Genomic DNA, 6,475 nt, shown 5'->3' with positions numbered 1-6,475 from the left:
GATATATCCGAAATCTTCCCTCTAATCTGATTTGGATAACGTGTACACGGCGAATAAGAACGACCCAACTTTGAGTTCAGTTCAGTCATAATCGCCAAAAGTACCTCAAAAATCTGCCGGAAAATGAGAAAAATTCACGAAAATTTTACCCCGCCTATAGAAGTAGTACCAAATATATTCCCCCCTATTCTGCGAGTCACGTGACTCTCTCTCACCGGTGAGGTGACAATAGTCACCTCGTGTGAGGTGACTCTCCATTTGATTTGCATGGAGAGTCACCTCACACGAGGTGACAATTATTATTATTATTATTTAGCTTTATTAAAGAGGCTTTCAGCCTTGGGCTGGTTCGCCTCCAAGAGAGGTGACAATTGTCACCTCACCGGTGAGAGAGAGTCACGTGACTCGCAGAATAAGGGGGATTGAGTGAATCCAATCTTTACTTTTCTCATATTCGGGAAGTTTTTCCTGGACACCTGGAAAAACATAAGGCAAATTTAAACGCTGGCCAGACTGAGCAGTTATAACCTGGGGGGGGACGTGCTGCCAAATCAGCCTACTGATCATCTTGTATGAAACTGGTTCCAAACGTAAACAAACGCTGTAGGTTTCTTATGACTTGTTTACGTTTGGAACCAGTTATGCGAGGTAGGCGACGATTGTTCGTATTTGACAGCCATCTCCCCCCCCCCCCCCCCCTTGGTTATAACATGTTATAACGGTTGTCAAATAATTGCAACACAGAAACCACCATCAAGATAGCGCTATAACATGTTATAACCATAGAGATAACTCTAAGACCAGAAGGTCCCGAAGAACGTGCTCAACTATTTGGCTCAGCTCTGGTACTATCTTCGGTCCCAAGCTAATCGATTCATCATAGGAAAAACCAATAACCCCTCATTTTACCTGTCAAACTTTCATAGCGAATCAAAACAAATAAAGTGTAGTACTAGAAGTTTGACTAGAATGAGGTACGTTAATCGATTTGCTTGGGACCAATAGGCTAGTCAAGTAGTGAGCCAATTTAAAATCGTTAGTTTCCGTCGGTTGTTATAACTCTGTAGACTGAACGTTTACTCATCGTTGAGTTCCTGCACTTAGTGATTTATGAGTTCACTAAACTCAAATTTGGGTCGTTAACATTCGCCTTGTAGCCCCTCATGTAGTAAAGCCGCACTATTTGACGAAGGAATGAAAAATAGGGGCTTTTCGTGCAATAACTGAATTTCGATCAATTCTTATCACATACATCATAGTAGCCTGATGAAGAAGTCGTATGACAAATTCGTTTCGATCGTTAAGGTGGAATACCTTAGAGCACCCGCACCAATGCGTTGCTATTCGGGCTGCTAGTTTGACAACTTTAACCATTGCTATTGCTAACTAAAACTTGTTTACGCACCGGTCGTTGCTATCACGATTGTGAATTCACGTTTTCGGTTTTCGCACCGATAGTTGCTAAACTTATCGTCGAACTTCGAACTGAAACTGATCACACAGAGTTTCGTGATTGTTTTTTCGGCAATATTGGCATACCTAACCATGAAGACTGAAGATTAACGGTTAAGATCCAACTACAGACCCAGGTACTCAAGAAACGGTCCTCCGGAAGATCCGAATAGTCACTTTAATCACTTGTTGTGATGCTACATGAATGAATTTGAATCTGGGACCAACATGCGCACACCGTTGGTCACGAAACTGTCCTCTGGGATATCCGGAACATCCATAAAAGTGGTCAAATCGTAAAAATGATCGAAATGTCGATCTTTGTATGCTCATCTTATAAAAGTTGCGCACCAAAAGGCATTTTTGGATGCCCATCTGGATTAATAGATTACATATTTTAGCTTGTGAATTTATCAAAAATGTTGAAACGTTTAAGAAGTTCTGATTGATAGAAATGTGGGGAAGTTAAAAGATCTTTAAGCAAGGCAATCTAATAGATTTCAGGAAAATTTACTTCAACGAAGATCAAGAGCTTCAGGGCAGTTCCATTAAATTCAGGAAAATTTAAACTTAAAGGCCTATGAGTAAGTTACGTGAACTTGGGGTAAGTTCTGAAAATGTTTGCAGTTCCATGAATATCAGGAAAACTGTGAGAACTGGAGGGACGTTCCTAAAACATAAAGTTCGTTCCGAGAACTTTATGGCACCATCAAGAAGATCCGAAAATTTAAGGACAGTAAAAAAAATTCAGGGAATGAAAATCATTAAGAAAGCTACACAGCAGATCCATGTTTACAGGGAAGTTTAAAAATCTTTTGGGCAGTTCCATTAATTTCTGAACAATTCCAGGAATATCATCAGGAGATCATAAGAAAAGTTCCATATAACTCCAGGAAACAATAGAGATCTTAAGGAGAGTCTGAGGAATGAAAAGAAGTACTGAGAATTTCAGGAAGTTTTATAGGCAAACTGTGGGAACAAAAGGTAAGTTCCGAAAACTTCTGGAAATTTTGGTGAACTTCAGGCAAACTTCAGCATTTCCAAAGTGGTTCCAAAAACTTTAGGAAACTGCAGGAACTCTTAAGACAATTTGAGAAATTCAGGGATATCCAGAGAACTTTAAAGAAGTCAAAATAATTTCAGAGATGTGGAGATAACTTGAGGAAAATTGACTTTTCAAAGAACTTTCAAGTACCTCAAAGAAGTTAGACTAGAGAGCTTAAGGGAATTTCAGAGATATTAACGGTACTTTCAATAACTTCATATCTTCATGAAATTCAAGAAATTCCAAACTTTTAGGGAAGTTCGAAGATTTGTATGGGTAAGGTCCAATAAATTCTGCTCAGTTCCATAAACTTCAGAAAAACATCGAGAATTTTTTTTTTTACATTTCTATTTAGTTCAGGGTAATACCAAGAACTTCAATAGAATTGAGAGAAACTAAGAACAGTTCAACTAATTTCAAGGAAATTGAACAATTTATAAGAAGTTCCAAGAAACTCAGAGAATTTCCGAAACTTCATCAAAGTACCAAGACCTTTATTTAAATTTCAGAAACATAAGAGATGTTACATGAGCATCAGGAAAATGAGACATCATTTTAAGGGAGTTCCATGGTTTTCAATGCAGTTTAAAGAACTGCAAAACAATGCAGGAACTTTAGCAACGATGAGATTATGTTCAAGAAAATCGCAAGATCTTTTAAAATGTTCAGAAATCTTCATGAAAGTCTAGAGACCTTCAGAGAAGTATATAGATTTTTTGGTAGTTTCAATATATTTTGGGAAGTTCTCGGAACTTCGTAGCTGATTGTAGATCTTCATATCAGTTTCATTTATTTAAGGAAAATTGCAGGATATTTCAAGGATTTCAAAAGAATTATGGGATCTTTCAAGAATTTCATGAATTTTCCGATACTTCAGAAACAATGCGAGGTCTTCAGGAAATTTTATAAATATGATTAAAATTTCCGGAACAATAGAAGAATTAATGAACTTCAGGAAAGATTCAAAACCTCACGGAAGTAAAACTAGGATTTTTATGCAAATTGTCTACTTTTGTGGATGTTCAAAATCTTCCAGAGAACCACACCGCTACCTGATTACATATGCTAGTCCTAGATCCTAATTCATACATGTAGCTTCAGAAAAAGTGAATCGTGAAGCTCTTGAATCTTTTTTATGAATTGATCACTTTTACGCCGAAAGACCGGGTTGTGGCCAGCAGAGTTCGCATGCTGGTCCCAGATCCAAATTCATTAATGTAGCATCAAAATAAGTGATTTAAAAAAAATATGGAGCTCTAGGATCTTTTCTACTAACTGGCCCTCTTTACGAATGTTTCGGATCTTTCGAAGGACCGTTCCATGGCCACAATAGTGCACATACTGGTTTCAAATCCATATTCATTCATGCAGCATAACATTAAGTTGATTAAAAAAAATCCTTTTTTACTATTTTTCCACATTTACGGATGTTCCGGGTCTTCCAAAGGAATGCTTTGCTGTCCCTTGGGTCCACATTTTTGTCCCAAATCCATATTTATTCATATATCACAATGTTCAAATGAAAAACAAAACAAACATTTCATAGATAGCAACGCTTGGGCCGGTTGCTATCGCGCTGCTATATTTGTCAACCCGCTGTTCACCGAGAGGCAAATTGTTATTTCCCGCACTTGAATTGCAAGCCCCAGTGCGGTTACTGCGGTATGGTAGAGGTTGCTAAAATAACTTTAGCAACGCATTGGTGCGAGTGCTCTTAGAGCAACCATACCAATAAGTAAATAAGGCACATTTATCAACCTCTACCATAACGCTACTTGTGTACCGGGGGTTGCTATTCAGGTGGCGGAAATAGCAATCCGCACCTTGGGAAGTAGTGAGTTCATAAATTTAGCAAACCGGTAGCAACGCATCAGACGGTTGCTATTTTGAATAAACGCCAAAAGTTTGTTTTGCCGGTGTGGAAAACGGTAACTTAAATTATGACTCTGATAGCAACGACCGGTGTGGAGAGGAGTGATTAAGCCAAAATGGAAACGCTGTGCGTAAGTAAAATCACAAACGAAGTGACAGACGACTTACCGGCGAAGAAATCCATTTAAATAATGTGGTTCACTGTAATAGAATTTTCTTGGAAGCTTGTGCCATCATCCACCAGATGGGTTAGTTTTTTTGTTTTGATTTGAACAAAGTTGATTTTGTGTACAATGATTCTTTGACAGTGTGCAAAGAGTGCGTATCATTTTGTAATTTTTTATGCATTTCAGTTTTGAGTAGAGTGAAAGAGATAGAACCAAAATATTCTAGTACATTTGGTGAAAATGCTAGTTCAATCCAAGTAGTGTTGCCATGTGGTACACTGAAAAATTGCAATAGAAGGTTAGTCACCAAAGTTTTCGAGCCGCTCCGTCTGTCACTTCGTTTGTGGTAAAATAGTGCCGCAAATGGCAACGACTGGTACGGTTGCTCTTAGACGCTCTATCGTTGCGTCCGTGTTTGGGATTTTTCGTTACGTGTCTGAATTTTGATTTTTTTAATGTGACCCCCAGTATAGAAATTAAAGACGTTTAGGACTACGTCAACAAACAAACAACGAGGATATAGGTGCATAACTAAGAGGGAATCGAGGATTCAAATTCATTGCGTGAAGTGAGCATTCCAGGCGCTACACAGGCCTATTTTGCGCCATCTCGAGTTGCCACTCGAGCACACCGGTTAGACGTGAGTGTTTCCGATTTGAATGAAACATTACTCTTATCCGGAGAACTTCGAGATTTGGGCGTAATTGCTATTGTAAACAAATATGTCAATCGCTGATTTCTTGCGAATAAAAGCTCAATCTCGCGAACAAACTATTCCAAATGAGAGAGGAATCAATCCTCTACATCAGTCGTTCCCAACCTTTTTGCCACCGCGGCGCATTTTGAAATTTTTTGAAAAAGCCGCGGCGCACTAACATGAAATAGAAAAGAAGGGCGGATTTCTTTATAGAGAATGAAGTTTTTTTTTTTGTTTTATATACTTTTCCTACAATTTTACAAGCTTCTTGATCACCAAAAACGTACAAAAGGTGAGCCCGCGTTTGTTTTGATTCGCTATGAAAGTTTGACACATAAAATGAGGGGTTAGTGGATTTTCCTATGTTTCGAGGGGCGCATCGATTAGCTTGGGACCGAAGATAGTACCAGAGCTGAGCCAAAAAGTTGAGCTCGTTTCTATGGTTTAGGTGCAAATCAGTTCAGACGTGTGGAAAATCGTAAAATAAGACAATTACTGATGGAAATTGGCAAGATGTTCAATGAAGAATGCTTTAATTTGCGTTGAAAAATCCTTCTTCTGATGCGTTTTCTCTCGAACTCGCGTGGTGCCTCTACGTTGGTCGTGCATTAAAAAGGCCTTATGTTCAGCTTAAAATATGATTTTTTTGCTTCAGAGTAACTTTTTGAAAGGGTGTATTGAGAAATCCAACTTAAACTCCTGCGCGCCTGGTGGCAGGAATAAGCACTAACCGACGGTGATAAGTCTGTGACAGCCGTTGACAATGGATCATTGAAGATGCAGAGGTTTTGACAGCACCGTACTGTGGCTACCACAGTATTTTACATTGGTTCGTCCGTATACAGTAGCGCCAAATGAAAGCTGTGGTGGGTTCAAAACTCAGCCATCTAAAATGATCCATTTCATTGATTGTTTGCAAAATTGTTTAATTTCATGCAAATTTCTTGTCAGCATGGATGAACCTTGTACAAAATGCATAAAATTATTTTGTAATGCATTGTTCCTAAATAAAAAGCTACTTCAAGACAGTTAAATTACATAAAACATGTTAAGGTTTGAAATCATCTGCCGATTAAACAGCAGACAAAGTTGGCCGACTAAATCCATCGACGAAAAACTATTAAATAGGCCGATTGCTCGGTGTAGCACCAGACGAAAAACGATTTAATCTGCTGATTAATACACCGACTGAAATTAATTTTTAAGTGGCAATAGATTTAGTCGGTGCACGAATCGGGTGAT

The sequence above is a fragment of the Ochlerotatus camptorhynchus genome, unplaced genomic scaffold (assembly GCF_037179485.1).
Source record: "Ochlerotatus camptorhynchus isolate MF236.1 unplaced genomic scaffold, CSIRO-AGI_Acam_v1.1 ptg000330l, whole genome shotgun sequence".
Lineage (NCBI taxonomy): Eukaryota > Metazoa > Arthropoda > Insecta > Diptera > Culicidae > Ochlerotatus > Ochlerotatus camptorhynchus.
The sequence above is the reverse complement of the archived record's forward strand: the minus strand, read 5'-3'. Positions refer to the sequence as shown.